We start from the raw sequence: 14376 nt of genomic DNA, 5'->3' as shown, positions 1-14376 counted from the left end.
TTTGTTGCCTGCAGATGCCTCCTTGGCTGTCCCCAAACGGTATCAAACCAACACCCACGGGAAGCTGTAAGCATAGAGGACATGCCTGCACCCCATTGGACTTACCTGTGTGGGTTAAACCCGGGTTATTTGACAACCTATGGCGGTGATGGTTCTGCTCAGGCAGAGCAGTGCTGATGCTCCTCATAAAGCTGTCGCTGCTGTGAAGGTTCTAGGTGACATCACAAATCCCTATGGTTACATACACAACAAAGCTGGGTTGTTGTTGTTTACACTCTGCAAGGCCTGTGGAAGTGAGTGACATCATAGCACTGTAGTTCTGAGGGTTCTAGATGGATGCAACAATCTCCTGTTGCTTCTATGAAGGCCATAATAGACGACATCACCAAACAGCTCCATAGTCACATACACAGCAAAGGAGAGATGTTGTTTACACCTAGTGATGTCAGTGGTATTGAGTGACATCACAGCACAGTGCTAAGGCTCCTGGGCCTGGACACAGCAGCGGCTGCAATATCTCAACGGAGAATACGTTTATATATATGTGTGTGTGTGCGCGTATATATATATATATATATATATATATATATATATATATATATATATATTTCTCCGCCGAAATCACTTTTAAACCCATTTCCACCTTTTTTTCCCTTCTCTTCCTCTTACTTTTTTTTCAAGTTTTTTTACGTTTTTCTCCTTTTCGCCTCTTTTCTGGGCGTATTATTCTTCTTTTTCTTCTTTTTTTTCGTCTAATGCATACCCCATCAGTGCAGCAATGCTTATTCAATACCGCCAGCAGATGGAGACACTGGGGGATAATTTTCTAAGGATTTATACTGATTTTTCCTGTCTGAATTTGTCGCACAGAAAGTTGCAGGCCAAATATGTGTGACATTTCTGCGACTTTAGCTTCTAGAGCATTTTTACAACATTATACATAGGTGCTGAATACATAAAAAGCGACTGTTCAGCGACAGACAAGTCGCATCGGCTGAAAGTAGGCCAGAATGTCAGTCCATGTTGGAGCAGGTTTAGATACAGTCTAAAGTATAGATCTCAAAGTCTGTGCACAGAATTTAGCAAGGGCCTCGCACCTTCTGATGCATCAGGTAGGTGCACAATAGCATAGCCTAACCCTCTGTACTTTGGTCTATATTGATGCGGGACATAGACAGCCAGCTGATGACCAATCCATTAGTGCAATGGATGGCTGGAAGCATTTGTCTTTGCCTTTGCAATACCACAGAAGCAATGCATGGTCAATGTACAGCAATGACACACCTGTGTGAACAGCCAGGAGACCCCCCCCCCCCCATGTTATGTTACATAGTTACATAGTTAGTACGGTCGAAAAAAGACATATGTCCATCAAGTTCAACCAGGGAATTAAGGGGTAGGGGTGTGGCGCGATATTGGGGAAGGGATGAGATTTTATATTTCTTCATAAGCATTAATCTTATTTTGTCAATTAGGAACATTCAGCACCCACCCGCTATCAAGGCAGCTGCCTATCATGTCATGCCCTACCTGCACAGGTGTGCTGGCTACTCAAATGATCCAATTAAGGAGGCCATTTAGTCAGCAGCAGCAGAAGTCCTGTGCCTGGACGCTCCAACAGCGGCCAGACACAAGCAGAAGCAGCAGAAGCAGAAGCAGCAGCAGCACCACCTTTTGTTTTTTGGCTGCAGCAGCAGCAAGGCCCACAGGGCTGGCTAGCTGGCTAGCCAGCAAGCAGGTAGCAATGAAAGTAGGAATCTTTCTTTTTAACCCTGTAAGGGGGTGGTGCACTGTACCCGAAGATACTGCCATATCGGGTCAATGCATAGGGCGACGGAAGCAAGCTTCGAAATCGGCCCCCGTTCTCAAAAATCCATTTAATATATGGTCCCCAGATAGGGGACGTATCAGATATTAAACTGATAAGAACAGATACTACACTTGATCTTAGCCAAAAGGCCGAGAAGCGATAACCGTGAAAGGGGCGGGCCCAACAAGGTGCCCTTCATGGGCACTATCACTGCTTGCTGTCAGGGAGGCTGCCAGACAATTTTCCATGCACACTCTGGGCTGGGGGGCAGTCAACCACCAGTACACACAGCAGAACCTAAACCCATACCATTATTGCTAAGCAGCAAGACAGGGGCCCATTGCACTCCCACGGGGCCTTTTTAAATGCAATCCATAACCCGGATTTGCCAGGAACCCTTCTTACTCCTCCTACTTGCATGTGACACTGGGCTTAGGATCTGCATAGGAAACACACACACAAGCACACACCTACCTTTGTTGCCTGCAGATGCCTCCTTGGCTGTCCCCAAACGGTATCAAACCAACACCCACGGGAAGCTGTAAGCATAGAGGACATGCCTGCACCCCATTGGACTTACCTGTGTGGGTTAAACCCGGGTTATTTGACAACCTATGGCGGTGATGGTTCTGCTCAGGCAGAGCAGTGCTGATGCTCCTCATAAAGCTGTCGCTGCTGTGAAGGTTCTAGGTGACATCACAAATCCCTATGGTTACATACACAACAAAGCTGGGTTGTTGTTGTTTACACTCTGCAAGGCCTGTGGAAGTGAGTGACATCATAGCACTGTAGTTCTGAGGGTTCTAGATGGATGCAACAATCTCCTGTTGCTTCTATGAAGGCCATAATAGACGACATCACCAAACAGCTCCATAGTCACATACACAGCAAAGGAGAGATGTTGTTTACACCTAGTGATGTCAGTGGTATTGAGTGACATCACAGCACAGTGCTAAGGCTCCTGGGCCTGGACACAGCAGCGGCTGCAATATCTCAACGGAGAATACGTTTATATATATGTGTGTGTGTGCGCGTATATATATATATATATATATATATATATATATATATATATATATATTTCTCCGCCGAAATCACTTTTAAACCCATTTCCACCTTTTTTTCCCTTCTCTTCCTCTTACTTTTTTTTCACGTTTTTTTACGTTTTTCTCCTTTTCGCCTCTTTTCTGGGCGTATTATTCTTCTTTTTCTTCTTTTTTTTCGTCTAATGCATACCCCATCAGTGCAGCAATGCTTATTCAATACCGCCAGCAGATGGAGACACTGGGGGATAATTTTCTAAGGATTTATACTGATTTTTCCTGTCTGAATTTGTCGCACAGAAAGTTGCAGGCCAAATATGTGTGACATTTCTGCGACTTTAGCTTCTAGAGCATTTTTACAACATTATACATAGGTGCTGAATACATAAAAAGCGACTGTTCAGCGACAGACAAGTCGCATCGGCTGAAAGTAGGCCAGAATGTCAGTCCATGTTGGAGCAGGTTTAGATACAGTCTAAAGTATAGATCTCAAAGTCTGTGCACAGAATTTAGCAAGGGCCTCGCACCTTCTGATGCATCAGGTAGGTGCACAATAGCATAGCCTAACCCTCTGTACTTTGGTCTATATTGATGCGGGACATAGACAGCCAGCTGATGACCAATCCATTAGTGCAATGGATGGCTGGAAGCATTTGTCTTTGCCTTTGCAATACCACAGAAGCAATGCATGGTCAATGTACAGCAATGACACACCTGTGTGAACAGCCAGGAGACCCCCCCCCCCCCCCATGTTATGTTACATAGTTACATAGTTAGTACGGTCGAAAAAAGACATATGTCCATCAAGTTCAACCAGGGAATTAAGGGGTAGGGGTGTGGCGCGATATTGGGGAAGGGATGAGATTTTATATTTCTTCATAAGCATTAATCTTATTTTGTCAATTAGGAACATTCAGCACCCACCCGCTATCAAGGCAGCTGCCTATCATGTCATGCCCTACCTGCACAGGTGTGCTGGCTACTCAAATGATCCAATTAAGAAGGCCATTTAGTCAGCAGCAGCAGAAGTCCTGTGCCTGGACGCTCCAACAGCGGCCAGACACAAGCAGAAGCAGCAGAAGCAGAAGCAGCAGCAGCACCACCTTTTGTTTTTTGGCTGCAGCAGCAGCAAGGCCCACAGGGCTGGCTAGCTGGCTAGCCAGCAAGCAGGTAGCAATGAAAGTAGGAATCTTTCTTTTTAACCCTGTAAGGGGGTGGTGCACTGTACCCGAAGATACTGCCATATCGGGTCAATGCATAGGGCGACGGAAGCAAGCTTCGAAATCGGCCCCCGTTCTCAAAAATCCATTTAATATATGGTCCCCAGATAGGGGACGTATCAGATATTAAACTGATAAGAACAGATACTACACTTGATCTTAGCCAAAAGGCCGAGAAGCGATAACCGTGAAAGGGGCGGGCCCAACAAGGTGCCCTTCATGGGCACTATCACTGCTTGCTGTCAGGGAGGCTGCCAGACAATTTTCCATGCACACTCTGGGCTGGGGGGCAGTCAACCACCAGTACACACAGCAGAACCTAAACCCATACCATTATTGCTAAGCAGCAAGACAGGGGCCCATTGCACTCCCACGGGGCCTTTTTAAATGCAATCCATAACCCGGATTTGCCAGGAACCCTTCTTACTCCTCCTACTTGCATGTGACACTGGGCTTAGGATCTGCATAGGAAACACACACACAAGCACACACCTACCTTTGTTGCCTGCAGATGCCTCCTTGGCTGTCCCCAAACGGTATCAAACCAACACCCACGGGAAGCTGTAAGCATAGAGGACATGCCTGCACCCCATTGGACTTACCTGTGTGGGTTAAACCCGGGTTATTTGACAACCTATGGCGGTGATGGTTCTGCTCAGGCAGAGCAGTGCTGATGCTCCTCATAAAGCTGTCGCTGCTGTGAAGGTTCTAGGTGACATCACAAATCCCTATGGTTACATACACAACAAAGCTGGGTTGTTGTTGTTTACACTCTGCAAGGCCTGTGGAAGTGAGTGACATCATAGCACTGTAGTTCTGAGGGTTCTAGATGGATGCAACAATCTCCTGTTGCTTCTATGAAGGCCATAATAGACGACATCACCAAACAGCTCCATAGTCACATACACAGCAAAGGAGAGATGTTGTTTACACCTAGTGATGTCAGTGGTATTGAGTGACATCACAGCACAGTGCTAAGGCTCCTGGGCCTGGACACAGCAGCGGCTGCAATATCTCAACGGAGAATACGTTTATATATATGTGTGTGTGTGCGCGTATATATATATATATATATATATATATATATTATATATATATATTTCTCCGCCGAAATCACTTTTAAACCCATTTCCACCTTTTTTTCCCTTCTCTTCCTCTTACTTTTTTTTCACGTTTTTTTTTACGTTTTTCTCCTTTTCGCCTCTTTTCTGGGCGTATTATTCTTCTTTTTCTTCTTTTTTTTCGTCTAATGCATACCCCATCAGTGCAGCAATGCTTATTCAATACCGCCAGCAGATGGAGACACTGGGGGATAATTTTCTAAGGATTTATACTGATTTTTCCTGTCTGAATTTGTCGCACAGAAAGTTGCAGGCCAAATATGTGTGACATTTCTGCGACTTTAGCTTCTAGAGCATTTTTACAACATTATACATAGGTGCTGAATACATAAAAAGCGACTGTTCAGCGACAGACAAGTCGCATCGGCTGAAAGTAGGCCAGAATGTCAGTCCATGTTGGAGCAGGTTTAGATACAGTCTAAAGTATAGATCTCAAAGTCTGTGCACAGAATTTAGCAAGGGCCTCGCACCTTCTGATGCATCAGGTAGGTGCACAATAGCATAGCCTAACCCTCTGTACTTTGGTCTATATTGATGCGGGACATAGACAGCCAGCTGATGACCAATCCATTAGTGCAATGGATGGCTGGAAGCATTTGTCTTTGCCTTTGCAATACCACAGAAGCAATGCATGGTCCAATGTACAGCAATGACACACCTGTGTGAACAGCCAGGAGACCCCCCCCCCCCCCCATGTTATGTTACATAGTTACATAGTTAGTACGGTCGAAAAAAGACATATGTCCATCAAGTTCAACCAGGGAATTAAGGGGTAGGGGTGTGGCGCGATATTGGGGAAGGGATGAGATTTTATATTTCTTCATAAGCATTAATCTTATTTTGTCAATTAGGAACATTCAGCACCCACCCGCTATCAAGGCAGCTGCCTATCATGTCATGCCCTACCTGCACAGGTGTGCTGGCTACTCAAATGATCCAATTAAGGAGGCCATTTAGTCAGCAGCAGCAGAAGTCCTGTGCCTGGACGCTCCAACAGCGGCCAGACACAAGCAGAAGCAGCAGAAGCAGCAGCAGCACCACCTTTTGTTTTTTGGCTGCAGCAGCAGCAAGGCCCACAGGGCTGGCTAGCTGGCTAGCCAGCAAGCAGGTAGCAATGAAAGTAGGAATCTTTCTTTTTAACCCTGTAAGGGGGTGGTGCACTGTACCCGAAGATACTGCCATATCGGGTCAATGCATAGGGCGACGGAAGCAAGCTTCGAAATCGGCCCCCGTTCTCAAAAATCCATTTAATATATGGTCCCCAGATAGGGGACGTATCAGATATTAAACTGATAAGAACAGATACTACACTTGATCTTAGCCAAAAGCCCGAGAAGCGATAACCGTGAAAGGGGCGGGCCCAACAAGGTGCCCTTCATGGGCACTATCACTGCTTGCTGTCAGGGAGGCTGCCAGACAATTTTCCATGCACACTCTGGGCTGGGGGGCAGTCAACCACCAGTACACACAGCAGAACCTAAACCCATACCATTATTGCTAAGCAGCAAGACAGGGGCCCATTGCACTCCACGGGGCCTTTTTAAATGCAATCCATAACCCGGATTTGCCAGGAACCCTTCTTACTCCTCCTACTTGCATGTGACACTGGGCTTAGGATCTGCATAGGAAACACACACACAAGCACACACCTACCTTTGTTGCCTGCAGATGCCTCCTTGGCTGTCCCCAAACGGTATCAAACCAACACCCACGGGAAGCTGTAAGCATAGAGGACATGCCTGCACCCCATTGGACTTACCTGTGTGGGTTAAACCCGGGTTATTTGACAACCTATGGCGGTGATGGTTCTGCTCAGGCAGAGCAGTGCTGATGCTCCTCATAAAGCTGTCGCTGCTGTGAAGGTTCTAGGTGACATCACAAATCCCTATGGTTACATACACAACAAAGCTGGGTTGTTGTTGTTTACACTCTGCAAGGCCTGTGGAAGTGAGTGACATCATAGCACTGTAGTTCTGAGGGTTCTAGATGGATGCAACAATCTCCTGTTGCTTCTATGAAGGCCATAATAGACGACATCACCAAACAGCTCCATAGTCACATACACAGCAAAGGAGAGATGTTGTTTACACCTAGTGATGTCAGTGGTATTGAGTGACATCACAGCACAGTGCTAAGGCTCCTGGGCCTGGACACAGCAGCGGCTGCAATATCTCAACGGAGAATACGTTTATATATATGTGTGTGTGTGCGCGTATATATATATATATATATATATATATATATCTATATATATTTCTCCGCCGAAATCACTTTTAAACCCATTTCCACCTTTTTTTCCCTTCTCTTCCTCTTACTTTTTTTTCACGTTTTTTTACGTTTTTCTCCTTTTCGCCTCTTTTCTGGGCGTATTATTCTTCTTTTTCTTCTTTTTTTTCGTCTAATGCATACCCCATCAGTGCAGCAATGCTTATTCAATACCGCCAGCAGATGGAGACACTGGGGGATAATTTTCTAAGGATTTATACTGATTTTTCCTGTCTGAATTTGTCGCACAGAAAGTTGCAGGCCAAATATGTGTGACATTTCTGCGACTTTAGCTTCTAGAGCATTTTTACAACATTATACATAGGTGCTGAATACATAAAAAGCGACTGTTCAGCGACAGACAAGTCGCATCGGCTGAAAGTAGGCCAGAATGTCAGTCCATGTTGGAGCAGGTTTAGATACAGTCTAAAGTATAGATCTCAAAGTCTGTGCACAGAATTTAGCAAGGGCCTCGCACCTTCTGATGCATCAGGTAGGTGCACAATAGCATAGCCTAACCCTCTGTACTTTGGTCTATATTGATGCGGGACATAGACAGCCAGCTGATGACCAATCCATTAGTGCAATGGATGGCTGGAAGCATTTGTCTTTGCCTTTGCAATACCACAGAAGCAATGCATGGTCAATGTACAGCAATGACACACCTGTGTGAACAGCCAGGAGACCCCCCCCCCCCCCATGTTATGTTACATAGTTACATAGTTAGTACGGTCGAAAAAAGACATATGTCCATCAAGTTCAACCAGGGAATTAAGGGGTAGGGGTGTGGCGCGATATTGGGGAAGGGATGAGATTTTATATTTCTTCATAAGCATTAATCTTATTTTGTCAATTAGGAACATTCAGCACCCACCCGCTATCAAGGCAGCTGCCTATCATGTCATGCCCTACCTGCACAGGTGTGCTGGCTACTCAAATGATCCAATTAAGAAGGCCATTTAGTCAGCAGCAGCAGAAGTACTGTGCCTGGACGCTCCAACAGCGGCCAGACACAAGCAGAAGCAGAAGCAGCAGAAGCAGCAGCAGCACCACCTTTTGTTTTTTGGCTGCAGCAGCAGCAAGGCCCACAGGGCTGGCTAGCTGGCTAGCCAGCAAGCAGGTAGCAATGAAAGTAGGAATCTTTCTTTTTAACCCTGTAAGGGGGTGGTGCACTGTACCCGAAGATACTGCCATATCGGGTCAATGCATAGGGCGACGGAAGCAAGCTTCGAAATCGGCCCCCGTTCTCAAAAATCCATTTAATATATGGTCCCCAGATAGGGGACGTATCAGATATTAAACTGATAAGAACAGATACTACACTTGATCTTAGCCAAAAGGCCGAGAAGCGATAACCGTGAAAGGGGCGGGCCCAACAAGGTGCCCTTCATGGGCACTATCACTGCTTGCTGTCAGGGAGGCTGCCAGACAATTTTCCATGCACACTCTGGGCTGGGGGGCAGTCAACCACCAGTACACACAGCAGAACCTAAACCCATACCATTATTGCTAAGCAGCAAGACAGGGGCCCATTGCACTCCCACGGGGCCTTTTTAAATGCAATCCATAACCCGGATTTGCCAGGAACCCTTCTTACTCCTCCTACTTGCATGTGACACTGGGCTTAGGATCTGCATAGGAAACACACACACAAGCACACACCTACCTTTGTTGCCTGCAGATGCCTCCTTGGCTGTCCCCAAACGGTATCAAACCAACACCCACGGGAAGCTGTAAGCATAGAGGACATGCCTGCACCCCATTGGACTTACCTGTGTGGGTTAAACCCGGGTTATTTGACAACCTATGGCGGTGATGGTTCTGCTCAGGCAGAGCAGTGCTGATGCTCCTCATAAAGCTGTCGCTGCTGTGAAGGTTCTAGGTGACATCACAAATCCCTATGGTTACATACACAACAAAGCTGGGTTGTTGTTGTTTACACTCTGCAAGGCCTGTGGAAGTGAGTGACATCATAGCACTGTAGTTCTGAGGGTTCTAGATGGATGCAACAATCTCCTGTTGCTTCTATGAAGGCCATAATAGACGACATCACCAAACAGCTCCATAGTCACATACACAGCAAAGGAGAGATGTTGTTTACACCTAGTGATGTCAGTGGTATTGAGTGACATCACAGCACAGTGCTAAGGCTCCTGGGCCTGGACACAGCAGCGGCTGCAATATCTCAACGGAGAATACGTTTATATATATGTGTGTGTGTGCGCGTATATATATATATATATATATATATATATATATATTTCTCCGCCGAAATCACTTTTAAACCCATTTCCACCTTTTTTTCCCTTCTCTTCCTCTTACTTTTTTTTCACTTTTTTTACGTTTTTCTCCTTTTCGCCTCTTTTCTGGGCGTATTATTCTTCTTTTTCTTCTTTTTTTTCGTCTAATGCATACCCCATCAGTGCAGCAATGCTTATTCAATACCGCCAGCAGATGGAGACACTGGGGGATAATTTTCTAAGGATTTATACTGATTTTTCCTGTCTGAATTTGTCGCACAGAAAGTTGCAGGCCAAATATGTGTGACATTTCTGCGACTTTAGCTTCTAGAGCATTTTTACAACATTATACATAGGTGCTGAATACATAAAAAGCGACTGTTCAGCGACAGACAAGTCGCATCGGCTGAAAGTAGGCCAGAATGTCAGTCCATGTTGGAGCAGGTTTAGATACAGTCTAAAGTATAGATCTCAAAGTCTGTGCACAGAATTTAGCAAGGGCCTCGCACCTTCTGATGCATCAGGTAGGTGCACAATAGCATAGCCTAACCCTCTGTACTTTGGTCTATATTGATGCGGGACATAGACAGCCAGCTGATGACCAATCCATTAGTGCAATGGATGGCTGGAAGCATTTGTCTTGCCTTTGCAATACCACAGAAGCAATGCATGGTCAATGTACAGCAATGACACACCTGTGTGAACAGCCAGGAGACCCCCCCCCCCCCCCCCCCCATGTTATGTTACATAGTTACATAGTTAGTACGGTCGAAAAAAGACATATGTCCATCAAGTTCAACCAGGGAATTAAGGGGTAGGGGTGTGGCGCGATATTGGGGAAGGGATGAGATTTTATATTTCTTCATAAGCATTAATCTTATTTTGTCAATTAGGAACATTCAGCACCCACCCGCTATCAAGGCAGCTGCCTATCATGTCATGCCCTACCTGCACAGGTGTGCTGGCTACTCAAATGATCCAATTAAGGAGGCCATTTAGTCAGCAGCAGCAGAAGTCCTGTGCCTGGACGCTCCAACAGCGGCCAGACACAAGCAGAAGCAGAAGCAGCAGAAGCAGCAGCAGCACCACCTTTTGTTTTTTGGCTGCAGCAGCAGCAAGGCCCACAGGGCTGGCTAGCTGGCTAGCCAGCAAGCAGGTAGCAATGAAAGTAGGAATCTTTCTTTTTAACCCTGTAAGGGGGTGGTGCACTGTACCCGAAGATACTGCCATATCGGGTCAATGCATAGGGCGACGGAAGCAAGCTTCGAAATCGGCCCCCGTTCTCAAAAATCCATTTAATATATGGTCCCCAGATAGGGGACGTATCAGATATTAAACTGATAAGAACAGATACTACACTTGATCTTAGCCAAAAGGCCGAGAAGCAATAACCGTGAAAGGGGCGGGCCCAACAAGGTGCCCTTCATGGGCACTATCACTGCTTGCTGTCAGGGAGGCTGCCAGACAATTTTCCATGCACACTCTGGGCTGGGGGGCAGTCAACCACCAGTACACACAGCAGAACCTAAACCCATACCATTATTGCTAAGCAGCAAGACAGGGGCCCATTGCACTCCCACGGGGCCTTTTTTTTTTTTTAAAACTTTATTTATAAATTTTCATATAACAAGAACAACAGTAAGGTCCTCAATATATAATGTATAAAACAAGGAATGAGAGACCACCAATACAATCATAATCATAATACACATATCATAATACACATATCAGAGTGAGATACATCGTGCATATACGATTAGCTAATCTACGACCCTAATTGAGGTCGAACAACTGTCCGTCCACTGGGACAGAGTAGCTATACGGCTATTAGAAGCCCCACACCTCTTCGCTATCAATCCCTCCAACACGAGGTTACTATGCACCTCCGCCAGAATGGCAGGAAGACCCGGCACCTCAGTCGACTTCCACCTCCGAGCAATGTGAGCCCTCACAACTATCAGAATATGATATAAAATGGTCATATAATGCGGGGGAACTTGTTCTAGGGACAGGAATAGTAGTGCACTCTCTGGGCCCCATGAGAAGGGGCAGTCCACTAGGTTGTCCAATAACTTCTTAATTTCGGTCCAAAGAGGTGCAATTAACGGGCAAGTCCACCACACGTGTAGCAAGGTACCACTTTCCCGGTTACATCTCCAACACACTGGGGAGGTGGTAGGGTATATTTTAGCCAGACGAACCGGCGTGTAGTACCATCGGTATAGGAGCTTCCTAGAAGCTTCGAAATGATTAACACATTTAGAATATTTTTTGTGCATGTCAAAGACACAGCTCCACTGCTCAGCCGTGAATCTGCGCGCCAGGTCCTCCTCCCATCTGGACTTAAACGTACTGTCCATTTCCCCCTCCTCCTCAGTCAAAGCTACATAAGCAAGGGAGATACCCCTAGTAAAGGAGTCCCTGCACAGGAAATGATGTTCATACGCAGTGCGAGGCCGAGAGCTATCCCAAGGGAGAGACCTCAAAAAATGTCTAAGCCTCAAATATTTGTAAAAGTCTTTCTGTGATATAGAGAACATGCGTACAATATCAGTGAAAGGCATCAACCCATTAGCATCGCTAATCAATGCCACAGTGAGGATGCCCGCATCTATGCAGGGCTTAAAATCTATATCTAGAATATAGTCTCCTATAGCAGCTAAAGGGATATCCTTCACTCTAGGTGGACAAAGACTTTTAATTCGCGCCACCTTACTCCACAACCTGATAGCAGCCGCAATAGTAGAGAAAGGAGAAGAGGGAGCAAAGGTAGGGTTAAAGCGCAATGCCCAGAGAAAGTTATTAAAATTAGAAACATTGAGGACAGCAGCTTCAATATCTACCCACAGGGGGGGAGCGTCCTGCCACCACCATTTTTTAAGCTGATCGAGTAGAACAGCGTGATAGTACATTTTAAGGTTCGGCACCCCCATACCCCCCTCATGCACAGGGCGATACAATATATTCGCACCAACCCTAGGATGCTTACCATCCCAAATAAATCGTAAGAGCATTCTCTGTAGTTGTGAGAGGAAGGAGGCGGGCACTATCATCGGCAGGCATCTAAAAAAATATAAAATTTTAGGGAGCAGCATCATCTTAGCAGTGGCAACACGTCCCGCCCATGAGACAGGAAGCCTGGAGAAGTGATCAATTTCTTTGGTAAGCAGGGACCGCATAACAGCAAAATTAGAAGCAATTGTCTTATCAGGCAACGCAGTAAGGACTATGCCTAGGTAAGGAATCTGGTCAGTGACCCATTGAAAGGGATATTTAGCTTGTAGTACTCGCTGTTGCTCAGTGGGTATCTGCAATGGTAAGATACACGACTTTGTGGGGTTAATCTTATAAAAGCTAACTCGACTAAAGGCATCAATAATGTCCATAACTGGGCCTAAAGAACTCAGGGGGTTGGAGAGACTAATGATAACATCGTCGGCAAACAAGCCAATCCTGTGGTCTACTTTACCTATTTGAATGCCCGCAATGTCTGGGGAGTCCCTGATGGATTGAGCAAGCGGCTCCATAACTAAGGTAAATATAAGGGGGGACAGTGGGCACCCCTGTCTAGTCCCATTGCTAAGTGAGAAACTATTAGAAAGGGTACCCATCGTGTAAATTCTAGCAGATGGGAGCGTATATAGTGCCATAATGGCGGATTCCAAAGAGTGGGGAAAACCAAACTTACGCAGCACACTTCGCAAATATCCCCAGTGCACTCGATCGAACGCCTTCTCCGCATCAAGGGATAGCAAGAGAGAAGGCGTCCGATCGGAATGCGCTTTTGTGATGATGTCGAGAAAGCGTCTCGTACCATCCACCGTTTGACGACCCTTGACGAAGCCAACCTGGTCCCTGTGAATTAGGTCCGGCAAAACCCTATTCAACCTGGCAGCAAGAGCCAGGGCATACAATTTAATATCACTATTTAGGAGAGAGATTGGTCTGTAATTTAGGGTAGAGTCCAGTGGCTTACCAGGTTTAGGTATGGTAATGACCAGAGCATCCAACATCTCCTTAGGGGGCACACCGTTCTCCTTAATACGGTTAAAGGCTCTGGTCAAAAAGGGAGCTACGGAAGGGCCAAATCGCTTATAAAATTCATTTGTAATACCATCAGGGCCAGGTGACTTCGAGGGCTTGAGGGAACGCACACATTCAAGAATTTCTTCTGTGGAGAAGGGAGAGCAAAGATCAGATGCTTGGTCCGCGGACAGAGAGGGGAGGGACATAGAGGACAGAAAAGAAGAGATAACTGCTTCATCAGGCTGTGGAGTAGCAATGTCATGTTGAAGATTGTACAATTTACCATAAAAATCTGCAAAACAATTGGCTATACTTTGAGGGTCAGTAACTATAGAACCATCAGATTTAGTAAGGAAGGGGATTCTCTCCTTATCCTGACGTTTTTTAAGTTGTTTAGCCAGTATAGAGCCAGATCTATTACCCTGCCAATACCATGTCATTTTGAGCCTTCTCAGTGCCATCTCATAGCTGTGTAAAGAGAGGGAGTGTAGGGTAGCACTAACCTGAGAAATTTCTCCTATTAGTGATGGAGAGCACGAGGTCTTATTGCGCCTATGTAATTCCGCAAGGCGCTGTTGGAGTTCTAGAGTTTTGGTCTGGCGGAGCTTCCTGTCATAGGCTGTTTGACTAATAAAGTGACCCCTAATTGTA

The 14376-nt window shown here is 45.9% G+C and overlaps 5 non-coding genes across 5 annotated transcripts; all 5 read right to left on the bottom strand.

The window, feature by feature from the left end:
- Positions 1 to 1780: 1780 nt before the first annotated feature.
- LOC130343970 (U2 spliceosomal RNA) lies at positions 1781 to 1971 on the bottom strand. Its single transcript, XR_008883091.1, has one exon. It is a non-coding gene; the product is annotated as a U2 spliceosomal RNA (small nuclear RNA).
- Positions 1972 to 4065: 2094 nt separating this feature from the next.
- Positions 4066 to 4256, bottom strand: LOC130343969 (U2 spliceosomal RNA). The gene has a single exon (XR_008883090.1). It is a non-coding gene; the product is annotated as a U2 spliceosomal RNA (small nuclear RNA).
- A 2088-nt stretch (positions 4257 to 6344) lies between these two features.
- On the bottom strand, positions 6345 to 6535 carry LOC130343949 (U2 spliceosomal RNA). Its single transcript, XR_008883080.1, has one exon. It is a non-coding gene; the product is annotated as a U2 spliceosomal RNA (small nuclear RNA).
- A 2086-nt stretch (positions 6536 to 8621) lies between these two features.
- LOC130343968 (U2 spliceosomal RNA) lies at positions 8622 to 8812 on the bottom strand. The gene has a single exon (XR_008883089.1). It is a non-coding gene; the product is annotated as a U2 spliceosomal RNA (small nuclear RNA).
- A 2085-nt stretch (positions 8813 to 10897) lies between these two features.
- LOC130343943 (U2 spliceosomal RNA) lies at positions 10898 to 11088 on the bottom strand. Its single transcript, XR_008883073.1, has one exon. It is a non-coding gene; the product is annotated as a U2 spliceosomal RNA (small nuclear RNA).
- Between the last annotated feature and the right edge of the window lie 3288 nt (positions 11089 to 14376).

The sequence above is a fragment of the Hyla sarda genome, unplaced genomic scaffold (genome assembly GCF_029499605.1).
Source record: "Hyla sarda isolate aHylSar1 unplaced genomic scaffold, aHylSar1.hap1 scaffold_698, whole genome shotgun sequence".
NCBI classification, from domain to species: Eukaryota; Metazoa; Chordata; class Amphibia; order Anura; family Hylidae; genus Hyla; species Hyla sarda.
The sequence above is the reverse complement of the archived record's forward strand: the minus strand, read 5'-3'. Positions and strand labels throughout refer to the sequence as shown.